Source organism: Cygnus atratus, chromosome 22 (genome assembly GCF_013377495.2).
Source record: "Cygnus atratus isolate AKBS03 ecotype Queensland, Australia chromosome 22, CAtr_DNAZoo_HiC_assembly, whole genome shotgun sequence".
NCBI classification, from domain to species: domain Eukaryota; kingdom Metazoa; phylum Chordata; class Aves; order Anseriformes; family Anatidae; genus Cygnus; species Cygnus atratus.
The window spans coordinates 6,038,152-6,051,444 of record NC_066383.1 but is presented as its reverse complement, the minus strand read 5'-3'; positions in this window follow the sequence as shown (position 1 = coordinate 6,051,444).

The following is a 13,293-nucleotide window of genomic DNA, read 5'->3' as shown; positions in this document are numbered from 1 at the left end:
AAATAGAGATCAAATGCTTGGTGAACTACTGGCTAAAATGCTGTTAGCATCTCTCCAGAGTTTGGGAAGAAATCCTGTTTTAAGCTGCAAGTATTGCTTAGGTTATGAACAGTTTGACTTTGAAGCAGTCTACAGGAGCTGGTTTGGAAGGATGGGGTTCTAAATATTCTTTAATTAACCTATTCGTTATAATTAGATACCACAGCCACTTATTTTCTAATCTGGAAAATGAACATTTCAGATGCAAAGGGGAGGTTTTCTTTCTTCCCTTTAAAAAAACTTTTTTGCTATTTAGTGAAATGTTTAAATGCCTTGTCACCACAGAAGAAACACACAAAAAAGTGACACTGGATGAAAGATTAAGGAAAATGGGGAAGATTAACAAAGCTTGATAGGCAGGCAATTAAAATAGAAGTGAAGGATCGTTAGTATTCATTACCAGAACACACAGGCAGGGAGGGCTGCAGCTGTAGGAAATCCCCAGTATACAACTGCAGAGAAGTCTTCCCCCAAATGGTTTGCTCTCTTCACTGCCGAGGTTTCCACTGGCGGTTAAGTGGATTAGGTGCTTTTGTTGTCTCTTCGCCCTCCAAGCCTTAGCTGGACTAAAGGCAGCTTGAAAGGCCTTTGGAGTGCAGCAGCACCAGGTTCAGGGCAGGTGAAGTGGCCGATGCCACAGGGCCACCTCCTGCTCAAAGCCAAGGCCAGGCAGGACCCTGCTGCCCTTGGGGTGTCGGGCAGGAGGGGTGCATCACCCAGAGAAGAAAGCACCCACCAGGCAGCCATGGGACTGCCTCCCACTGGTCCCAGTTTCTCCCCTTGTTCTCTCTAATGAGAAGAAATTATTACACACACACACACACAAAAAAAAAAAAAAAAAAAAGGAGAGAGAGAAGGAATAAACAAGGTGATAAGGTCTACACTTGCACAGTGATTTCAGGCATAAAGAAGATGAGATTACTGCAATTGGCAAACAAAATTTGAGAGGTGGAAGTCAGGCTGCTGCTGGCAAGGACGAGATCCTGCACTCCAGTCGATCCCCTGAGCGCAGTGCACCAGTGGTGACCCCCTTCACTGTCGCGCAGGAGAGGAGCAATGCCTTGGTCTCCAAGGTGAGGAGATACTGTCTTGTGGTCCAAGGTAGAAGGAAAATAAGAGGAGTTGAACACGTGGCTCAGGCACCTAGAAGGCCTTTCAGTGCATCTTGAAAGCAGAGCAGCATTGTTTGCATGTGACATCCCAGAAGATCCCTCAAGACAGAAGAAAGCCCAGAAAGTTTAGATGGCTTCTTTCCAAGGGAGAAAACCAAATCAGATCCGTCCCTCCAAGTCCACTGAAGTTCTTGAATTGATCCTTCATGCTATTTTGACAGTAACCAAAACATATACCTGTCAGTTCTTGAAAGTCTCTGGATGAGGAAAGAACGAATTTGTTTTCACTGGAGCAGTCATGGACATAAAGAGGAATTTCCACCTAGCTCCATCTTCATCCCTAGGACGCAGCCATCAGCCTTCCTGGCACCCATTTCCCTTAAGCAAACTTGTTCATCAAAACCCAAGCTGATAATCACATGCAGCATAGAGTGCTAAATACACAGATATGAAAGCAGGACAGAAAATGAGCCAGAGAGCTGTGGGAAGTCTCTCCTGCTAGAAAACTGCTCGGAGCCACCACTGAGCCCAGGGAACTGCACCAGCTGTGCCTGGCCGGGTCCTCAGGGCTCAGCTCCGGGCAGGGCTCAGCTCCGCTCCCTGAGCACCAGCGGGGCCGTGGCATTGCACCTGCTGCGGATTACACCTGATCTGCCTCAGCAGCTGTGTGGAGAGAAGCCTCTTTGCTAATCCTTCTGCTAGCGGGGAAACAAAGATATTTCCTTCTGGGTCTCACTCGAGCGCAGCGAGCTGCAGCACGCCGCGGGCAGCAGGGTGTAGGTGGCAGCTCGGGCGCTGCAGAGAGCCCATCTCCTCCAAGCTGTTCCCACACCTTTGTGGCCCTGCAGAGGTTCCCCCTGTATCACGGACTCATTAAGCTCCTGGTTCTGATAATACGTTGTCTGATGGCTGCTGTGTGACTACAGGGACAGCCCCGTGAATGAGCACCGAGTCGAACCCTGGCTGGAGTAACCGAGGAGCTCTGCTCACAGCAGCGCTGCCAAGTCAGGCTCTTGCTTCAGCCTTTCCCCAGTTCTTCAGCATTTGTGGGCTCATGGCTCTGCTGCTGAGAGCAAAAAAAACCTTCCTTCTCCTAGGGGGAAAAAACATGGCACAAACTGCCTGCTCGCCCTCACTTCCAGCCCTTCCGACAATGCAGTCAGCCCCAGCCTAGCCTCCCCCATTCCCAGATTTTCCTTGTTTTGAACTCTGGAGTTCTCTTCGGCCCAGGCATTGATTTGCTGCTGAGTAACTTCAGGCCCATCAATTTCATGTTTCACAATCCGATCTGATAGATTAGGGGGATTATTTAAAATGAGGGCCCAAATTAGCCATGTTACTGACAGGCAGAAAGGAGACAAAGACTACCCCTGGCTTTTCATCCTCCTGATGCAAACGCAGCCTTTGTACCAGCACGCTTCTTACACAGCATTTGAATGGAAACACAGCCAGAGCTTGTTGGACCAACTCCTGGAGCTGATAGTTAGGAAGCTAAGATCAAAACATATGTGTGCGGGGGGGCCGCACGCACACGGTGTGGGTACATCAACAGACAGACGGGACTTCCGCGCGCACGCTGCACGGTGCAGCTCTGGGCACAGCCCAGCTCAGCAGCTACAGCTTGAGTTTCCTTCCTGTTCTCCCACCGATCTGAACCAGCTTTCCCAGTTGGTAATGGGTCCAAGCTGAGAACAGGAGCTGAACGCAGCCGGCGATGACGCCCCGCTAGCTCAGGCTGCCTCTGCAGGGCTCCACGCAGCAAGGGCAGCATTTTCCACTCAGCCCAGGCCAGAAGGATCCCTGCTTGCTCCTATGTGGTGGAAGGATTTTACTTTGCACCCACATCATCCAGAGGAGTACAGACAACATGAACCCCCCCAAGGGGTGAAAGCAGCCCTACATTCCCTGTAGCTCTCTGGTCAGTTCCCTGACGCAGGAGCAATAAAAAAACCACAAAACATTTGCCAGGCCAGCAGCAGAGCAGGTGCCAGCAAGCCAGCTATTTTGCTTCCTGCCCTGGAGGAATGAGAGGGCTGAGGAATGTTCCTTCACCCCCTGCAGCCAGTTACCCACCCTGCCAGGAGCTCAGCACCTCCCCTGCACTGATCCTGCTGCACCATTAAGCTCAGCGGCTGCTCCATCAGGGCTGGGGGGCTCTGGCGTGGCTGCTATGGAGAGAGGCAAACTCAGATGGTAGGAAAGGCCATTATCAGCATGCAGCTGCAAGGAAAGATTTATTGCTCAAGCATCTTCTTTCCTATGCTTTGGGATCTTTTACACAGCTGCTTTTTCTTGAAACTCTAATCCGCTTGACAGCCTGCTGGTTGGTGGCTGAGCAGGGCTGCGTGCTGGTACCTGAGTCACATCCTCTCTTTAGAAATGGCCAGGCTTGATTTTAAGGCTCAGTAACATTTGTTCTTTTCCCCGAGTGGACAGAAAGACAGCTATTCCAGCAGATGCAGTTCACGTTAGCCCTGCTATCACCTTTGGTCTTCCTTTCATCCTGAAGCGTTCACGTAATGGATGAACAAGCAAATAGAGGTCCAACCTGCCTCGCCTGTCCCGCAGACATCACCACCATTCCCAGGCTGGCTTTGGACACTTGGCTTAGCGCCCATCTCCACACCAGGCCTTTCAGTAGCATCCTGCTTTTTTTAAAGCAGGATCCTGCGCTGGATTTCACCACACAGCCTCTCCCCAGTGCTCAAGCCCTCACAGGCAAACCGAGGTTGGAGGGTGCACGTGAGCAGAAGGCCAGCCCCATCCTGCACAGCAGCTGCTGCGGACCCAGGCAGAGCCCCACCAGCTCCGTGTCTGCCGGTGGGCACACGATGAGAGCCCTCTTGTCTAGAAACAGACGCCTGGATGGCCAAGAGATGCTCTGTCCTTGCCTGATCCTGTGCTCCCCATTGTGCAGATCCAGCCCAAGCAGGCAGAGGGGTCACTCCCTGCAGGGCAGCAGTGGGTTGTGTTTGGGTGGGAGGGCACTTCCGTCATGAGAAAGGAAGGGAAAAAGCTTGCTTTGCAGAGGGAGGTACATGCTGTACTTGGCTGCATACTTTATTGGGAATGAGCTGAGCTGGTAAATGTCTGCTTTCTATTCTTTATTGTGTTCCAGCTTGTTGGAGACCTCCAGACATGCTCCACTTAGAGAACCTGCCTGCAGAATGGGCTAAATTAGAGGGCTGCTTCAGGGAGATTTTAAGGTATTTTTGGCCACAGTGAACTACTGTAGCTCATACACAGAAGTTGAGCTTTAAATATGGAAAAAGACAACAACCCAGCTCCAGATGAGGCTGATGAACAAATCACGAAGGTTTCATAGCCCACTGAATGTTCAAAGAAGCATGAATACATGGCAGCCACGTATATCTGTGAACCACATACTCCGAAGGTTCATGAAAAAAAAAAACATTTTTCTTCTTATTTCCCATTTTTGTTAGAGATTTGAAAGGAGAAATACATCTCAGTCTCTCCATTTCTTTAGGGATACTTGTTATGTCTGTCTGGTACCCTGGGGAGCCTGTCTCTGACTTGCAGCTAACAGACCTACAATACTAATCAGAAATAGATCATACGAATGATATAACCAAAGTGATTCGGTCTGAAACAGGAGGCAGGACTTCACAAACACTTCTGGATACTTCCTATTTGATAACAGCAAAGAAGAGCCCTCCTAGGAGTAAAAGAAGAAGCTCATAGCTGAAACAAAAGACTAGGAATCAAAACCACAGCACACTATTTCTGGCACAAGAGTTCTGCAAACCTGAGGACCTCTGAGTACAGTAGCGTCATTACATACAAGAACAAAACATGCTCCAAAAGGATGTTAGGAACTTTCATAGGTACTGATAAGTTAAAATGATGAACATTTCCAGAAAAGAGACTGGCTGAAGTGCTGATAAAAAATAAATCAAAGAACAAAACCTGGACACAAAGAACCTATGTTATTTTTGCTCATCATTGATGCAACTTTTCCACAGTTTTGTTTTGCCTCTCTTTTCTTCCAGGAGCACTGCTTGAAGCTGACAAGATCATGAAAAAGATTCACCTGATGTGTGTATGTATATATATATGTATAAAGAGAGAGAGGGAGGTATTTCCAAGGAAGGCTATACCAAAGCAAAGGGCATAAGCACAGCTTTTCTAGATTAGCAGAGCCATTTAGGGATTTTTTTTGGCTTGTAACATTTCAGAAAGCCATGTCAGGGTGTAAGTAGAACCCAGCTGCAGCTTGCCCGCACCTGAGGAGCCTTGCAGTGGCCTTGCCATTAGCTGCCTTAACTTCAGATACAGGTGGCTTCAGGTGAGCCCTGCTGCTAATTAATGCCCCTGCTCGTGGAAATGAAGCAGCACTTTGAAACTGGAAGGAAACAAATTGGTCCCTAGGGAAGAGAGGGATGTGTGGCAATGCTAGTTGCATCATCTAAAAGGCATCGTGCAGGCAGCCAGGCCACTTCACTTCCCACAGCAGGGGTTTTTGTGAAAGGAAACTGAGGATGAAGGGACCCCCTGGGGACCGGGGCCATGATGCACCTGAGAGCTGCAGCGTTAAAGCTGCTGGGGCCTTTCTGCAAGTGTTTTGTGATCCCAAACCACTGCTGTTCCTAATGGGGTCAGGGCAAAATGGTATTAAATACACCGCAGCCCAAGTGAAGAGCGCAGGTGAGGGAGGACTGGGTTTGCATCACTGAACACATTTAAAAGTTGAAAAGCTGCCAAAAAGATTCCTTAACCACTAGAAGGGCAGCATTAAAGCCAGTACCCTGCCCCTGCTGCATGGGGTGTCTGCTCTCAGACGGCTGCGGCCGAGATCGGTTCCCCAGGTTAGAGTCATTTAGTCATGTAGCAGCCTACCTTTACTTGGTTTTCCCCAGGTTATCGGAGGGCTGGTGTCTGGCTAGGTCTTGGGCAGGGCTTTAGGAAAGCACTCTTCTTCTCGTGTGTCTGTCACAACTTTTCCGTATGAGTCAGGGCAAGTTGTTTTGTGTGTCTGCACCCTGGTTTCTGATCAGTAAAATGGGGATAACTACCTCCCCTTTGTCCTGGGGAGAAAGGGGCATGGCTGTGACAGCCTTGATGTACGTGTTGAGGCTAAAACCAGCCGAGGAGCTAGGCAGCAGCTCTTCAAAAGGCTCCGAGGTCCCCTGCGAACTGCCTGGTCCTGCCTCTGCACAGGATCCGCACGCAGGGATGGGAGCATCACAGCCCCTGGGACAGAAAGCGGATGATCAACATTCCTCACAGCCACTACTGTGCTGCTAATTGCTTTTAGTAAATGCATGCTGTGGAAATCGCTGTTAATTTATGCCCAAATTAAGCTACATAGTTTCTATTATTTCCCTCAGACACTTGATGTATAAACAAAAAGTTTATCAATAGCAAATAAGTGACATCAGCTTGCTTGCGGAGTCACTCCCTAAGCTAAGCATGGTGTCTTTTCAGGTAAGTCCTAAGAAAAGGTTATGGTGTCTGAAGTCGGGTCACGGGTGGTTTTATTTGGGTGAGGAGCAGTAACTGCCTTACCCCATGCTATCAAATATCTTCTCTGCATGTACAGAAGCCCTGCGTGCAGTCTCTCCACTGATTTTTTTAATGGACTCTGTCTTATGATAAGGCCATATGCTTTCCCTGACAAGAAACAAATATCGGGATTTTCCTTTTTTTCTTTTTCATCCCAAAGTCTTATTGCTAAAAAGACCAAGTTTCTTCACTTGACTGTAAAAGGTAGCTAATTTCATGGAGGAAAACTGCAAGTGTTGCGTTTTTCTCTGGCATTAGGGAAATGTTTTCCAAAACGTCCTTGCTACTCTTTCTGAAGAGGTGTACCCACATTCCTGCACAGTTCCTTAGATTTGTGGAGCAGAGCACGGAACCCATCATTCAGCCGCAGAGTTCTCCTTCATACTGTGTAAATTATGTACAAAGTTACGGAGGTGTGTGAGCATTTATAACCACGATATTGTGGAGGTGGCAGAGCACTGCAGCTGGGCTGCCAAACAAATCAGCCAGATGACATTCAGAGGTGCTTAAAGGAAAAACATGGACCCCTTCCTAAAAATTCCCTACTCAAAATTTAGTTTGAATTAGGGATGAACACACAAAAAAATACCAACATTTCCCAGAGTTGTCTCTGCCTTTTTTTTTTTTTCCTGCCCAAGGTCCCAAGCCCACTCCTTATTCACAACAAATAATCAGTCATTCTGAAACCCCAACAAAACATATTTGATGTGTGCTCAACCTGAGCTAACAGAATAACTCCTTGGTGCTCTGTGCATAGAAGTACAGCATAGCCTACACGCCCTCTCAGCTCCCACCACCCTCTCTTTTTTTTTTTTCATGTTTTTACAAAAAATCTTTAAAAATAAAATAAATACAAAATTCTCTAACAGGTGCTGCTACCAGTGAAACCCAGGACACAGCTGTCTGTCTCCTGTCCTGAAGCAACAGGCCAGGCTGCTTTGGCAGATGGGTGCTGTTCTCATTTACGCACCAGTCACGGTCCCACAGACGCTGAGTAAGATGCGGCTCCTCGTGCCCGTTCCTTCCTTGCCTGGCAGCACGCTTGTCCGTGACCCCTTCCTGCAGTCCTTCCCCGTGCAGGGCATCTGAATCCCACCGAGGAACCGCAAGGGCACCCTTGTTTTTGTTGCAGAGAGGTGCAGGCATCCTCATTTCTGGTTAGTCGCCTGTGCCATCATTATAAGAGCTCTGTTCTGCTGTTTGATGGGGAGGGATGCGTTTCACTTTCATATAGTCAAAGCAAGAACGAGCCCAAACTGCCATCTGCGATGCAAGTGCTCTTATGATTTGGAAATATTTGGAGTCTGGAGATGTGCTGCATAGATCTCAAGTGGATCTTGTTCAGATGCTTCCCACCTCCTGCCTGGATTTCCCTCACACTCAGCTCCGCTCCCAGCCCTCTTACTCACAACACAGGTGCCTCACGTCTTATACTGCATTCACATTCACTTTCCCTAATGAATAAGGTGAAAAAACGCTCACTGCTTTTTCCAGCCTTACCTTGAAATACAGTTTTTGGCTTAGTCTCTGTGCCAGGGACTATCTGCATGTGTTTAGTAGGCCTGTCACTTACAAACGCTCATCCCCAGTGAATCACATACCGTGCTCTCCGAGGGCTGCTCCCATGAAATGAATGGGTTATGCTGATTCTTGCAAACCACCGAGTTTGTTTTCTGCCGGATGATCTTAGCAGTTTAACAGCACCTTGTGACAATTTTTACTATTCCCTGAGAGTCCAGGAACTGAGCTCTGAACTAATTGCAGCACTTTGGTGCTAAGCACTGGTGCTCTCTCTCCTTCCTTCCATGGGATGACTTAGTAGGATTTTGGGGTCCCCCCCCCTTCCTTTACAGCTCCGGATGAGGTAGAGCTTTGTGTCTCTGTCGTGGACCAACATGGTTCAACAATTTTTCAGGGTAACTGTTGGTGTAAATAACCCAGATAATCTTGGCTGCCTGCACTACTTTTGAGAAACACATTCTCCACGATTGTTTTTTGCAATACAGAGCATCAAGCTGGTTAATTCCCGTCCTTGACAAAAGTGAATTACACTCTGCATGGCAGCTGAAAGCCAGTTAAAGCCACCATTGGAAGTAATTGGACACCTTCAGGTCTGCTGTCCTCCCCAGTGTGATGTGAACAACTACACCAGGCACAGAAACGCCGCCCCGATGACAGAAGTGTTTTCAGCTTTCACTGCTCCGAAATCCCCCACCCCTAATCCAAGATATTAGAAAAGCTACGGAGATGTTCCCTTCCCAGCTTTTCCAGAATGTCTCTTGCTTTCTAAATCCTTTTATTAATCTGAAGATATGACTAGCCTCAGGTAATGACATGCATTATTAAACATTTATTAAATGTACTGAATTAATTATCTGCATTTATTGAACCATGGTAGTAGAAAATATAGACGTTCTCCTCTTTAGCAGCTCCAGAATGTTTAAGAAGATTCTCTAGGGAAAGGTTTAGGTTCCTAGGACATGCAAAGCTGTAGATGAATGAGCCTGGTCACAGAAGTGTCCTTCTGCTACCACCTCCAAATGCCACCACTTTTAGCTTTCTTCAGGAATGTTGCTCTTTTCCTTGTTTTGTTGCTTCCTGCTAACACCTGCGTGGCTGTCGTTCTGGATTGCCACCAGGACATGCAACCAAACCCGTCCTGCTCTGCAGACGGAGAGGGAGCCTGCAGCCAGCAGAGGCAGAAGGATGGCTTAGCTTCCCGTGACTGCTGGTGCTTCTTTGCACTGTTTGCAGAGCTGATGCCTTCACCACCAGAAGCATGGTAATTCAGTTCATATTCTCTGGACCTAGAGCAGATCTCTCTGACAAGGTAACCTACGCGTTTGTCCCTTTGACAAATGGTGTGTCGGGCCAATTACCATTTTGAGAGTATCTTCTTGATATCTTTTTTCATGGCCCAAAGCAACCAATATATATCTTTTTAATATCTAGGGTGAACTCCTCTCGGGGTTGAACATCCCCAATCATAATGTTTTCTGGTTCATCAGTTTCACTTTTTGCTCCTTCTGGAAATGACACCCAAGTATTTACACCTATGCCTCGGTGCCTATGCTGCCGAGTTCCTGCCTGATATTGGTCACTTCATCACGAGTGACAGCTCCGGGGATGGAGGGAAGCTGTCGATCAGCGCTGGACAAAGGCTGCAGGACGCTTTGGGCCCTGCAGCTCCCAGGCCACAGTTTGCATGTTGGGATAGCCGTGTAGAGTTTCAGTTTTAGCTTCTTTGGAGATTATCTAGGTCTGGAACAACTTTGACAGGTCTGGAACAACTTTCATTAGTTTCTCTATGTCTTAAGTAGTGGATGATGTTTTCCACACACACTGGAGAGCTGTACTACAAATACCAGTGGACTCTCCATTAGTCTAAAAGAAGAAAGTGCATGGGCATCTTGGCCTCCAGGGTAGTAACTGATTTTTCTACAGTTTTTGAAATTGGCTGGAAACTTGTAAAATGCCCTCTTCCATTTATCTTTCCTCTTTGTGGATGTTAAACTGGGAAGGAGAATTTTTAACAGCATGTGTGACTTGTGCTTAAATAGCACCCTGCTCAGTGCTTCTGGTTTCCTGTTCAGAAGTGAGAAGTTAATGCACTTACTACAGTAAACACAAGGGCCGAGGTAGAATTTAGGTTATCTGAATGTGGCCTCGAGAATATACCAAATGTGGGATTGTGGTGGTGCTCTGTACATCTGTCATGACCACCTGTTCTTCCATTTCCTGAGCTCAGCTTTATAGATGGGCTTTGGAAGGAATGTATTTTGAATCACTTGGCCATTTGCTTCTACTGGTGTGACTTGCTAGCTCCACGAAACCCAGGAACTGCTCGCACACAACAAAACTCCTCTTTATCCTGAAAGGGATCATCTGTGCCAGCTCATCCACATATTGCCAGAAACATCGGCTGATTCACGAGCAATTACTGCAAAACAAAGCAATGAACCAATTCTTGACTGCACATTAGAAACTGGGACACTTCCCACGAATGCTACATCTCTTTGCAAGGGCTATCTGTCTGCAGATGGAAGCACTGTGATATTTCACTCATGCCCCCCTGGATGGCATCTGCTTTGCAAGGTGCCGTTCCAAAAAGGCCTCCAGCATCCCCTGCCCTAAGGACCAGTGAGATCTCCGAAGGGCTGAATGCCAGCTGCTCACACGGGACACATGGACGTGGGGGGCTCAGTTCCTGCAAGCGCTTGGCTTCTGGACTGATGCTGAAGTCAGCTACCTGAAGTCCAGGCTAGCTCAGCCTGCATGATTCATTTTTCATTTATGAAGTGAGAAAACTGGTTAAAAACAGAAACCTGGCAGCATCTGAGCAAAGGAAATATCCCTTAAACAGAAAAGATGAGAACTGGAATCTAAGTGGAGCGTGGGTTACAAAGACTGTATCTCTCTGCTGCAATTGCACATGCTGTTTATTCCAAAGTCTTCCCTGCAATTGAACTAGATGGAAGGAGAACAAGTTCTTACAGAGCACTTGTGTGGCAGAAACCGTCTCTTCTGGTGCAATACTTGCTCCGCCATCTGTGAAATTAAGAACATTAGAGGTATTCTCACTGGAGCTCCCTGACGCTTCCTAAGCTTAGAGGAATGCTGAGGTGGGAAATGTTCCTTCCCAGAGCCTGTTGATTGAATCCATGTGGAAATCTCTACCTGACAATTAGGCTCATATGCCTGAACTGGAGCACAGTTCTCCGTCAGTTGCTGCTCTGGAAATTTAACCCCTGCAAGAAGTGTTTGCTCATTTCACAGAGGCATCCTGCTTCCAAATATTCTGGGTAAAAGAGCACCTGCATATCAGTTGCTAATGGGAAGATGTGACCCAGGAGTAGACCAGAGGTAAAGGGCACGTTCACCACAGTTTACACATGCTGGGTTATGCCACCAGAGCCACAGGTAAGAGATGAATGTGGGTGCTCTTGTTGGTGCCAGGTAAGAAGTGGATGGATACACTTGAGCTGCAAGAGGCCACCTTGATGGCCCCTGAACGCAGGCTGGGCCCATCCAAGTATCCAAGTGATACAAAAATGAGTAAATGTCTCTTCGAGGCAACGAGAGGATTTGCCACTAAAATGTTTTAGTGAGATGAATCTACTGAACTAGGAAATGTGACAATATTCTGTGACAATATTCTGTGACTGAGAGAAGGTTTTGCTTCAGCAAAGAAACACCCCAAAAGATTGGGCAGGAGATAAATGTCAGCAGTCACGGAGAGATCGCAGCCTCTTCTCTTCATGCAGAGGGGAAAGAAAGCCTCCATGTCACACACAGCTATAATTCACAGCTCCCAAGGCCAAAGCAGCTTCCTTTGCTCGCAGGCAGAACGCTCCTCACAACAGCTAGGCAGGTGTTTTTCGCTCCCTGTCGTTTGCCAGCCTTGGGCTATGGCTGCAACCCCAGTATACAAAGTCTAAATCTGTTCAGAAGATGGGAACGGTACCCAGAGCCACAGCTTTCAAGAAAATGCAAAAACTATTTGGTACAGACCTGGTAAGAGGCTTGGTTGGGATCCTCTGCTTTGGATACCACCCCCTCCATGCCTCAGGGCAGGTTCTTGGTGTAGGGCACTTGCAGAGGTGAAGACCTTCAGTTTCCAAAGCACAAACTAGGGTCTCCCTGATTGTCACAGCGCTGCTACTAACTGCTCCTCTGGAGGGACAGCCTTGCACTGAGTGGGAATGCTGAGTCCCCTCTCGGTTGCAGGAGCCACATACACTTGGTGAGGAGTAATGAGCCATTGTGAGCCTCCGTGTGTGCCAACGTTTTCTCTGCAATGCACATATTTTGAGAAATGCATCGCCAACTCTAAACCCAGGAGCTGCTGTTCATGTTTTTTTCACTGATCTCTCTCCTTGAATACGGTTTTGAATAATGGGAATTCGTGTTCCACCTCTCCTAGTAAATGAACATCTTTGCTCTTCATTTTGAGAGAGCCCTGCCTACCCTTCAGCCTGGTGCAAAGAGGTTTTTAGAGTCCCAGAAATAAAGGCTGTGGGTTTGTGGAAGCCAGTAAGACAGGGACCAGTAGCTGGCTGAAAATTCAGGATTAGACCTTGGAAGAAATGTACCTGTCCTCAACAAGAAAACGACTTTTCCAGCCCCAGTTTTCCCTACCCTTTGCCTTGCCTCGGTCCCAGCCCTGAATGTACAATCATCAGCCACAAATAACTGAAAATTCAGGAACTGGTCTTGGGAAGAGCTGGTCCCAGTCCTCATTTCCTTATCTCTTATTTCACAGCTGACTTCATTCTTCAGAGAGTACTCTGACAATCCCTATCTCGGTTTCCACCTTTTATTTTTAACTTAAATACTTCTGCCTCAGAATAGTTGTTTTTATCGTAGCCCTGGCTCAGTTGCTTTTCTCCCTCTTGAGGTTTCATAATGTTGTGTTTACCTAATGATAATCTCAGTTCTGACCAAACATGAGTATCTACACTAGCTTATTGTTTCATGTTTGCTGGAGTGTTTTGCACCCATTGTTTTGCAGCCATTGCTACTGTAAGGAGAAAAAAAGACAAAAAAAAAAGTGCTTTCAGCTAGTCACATTTTGGTTCAGTTTCTGATAGCATGCCTGCTGTGTAATGGAGACATGTAG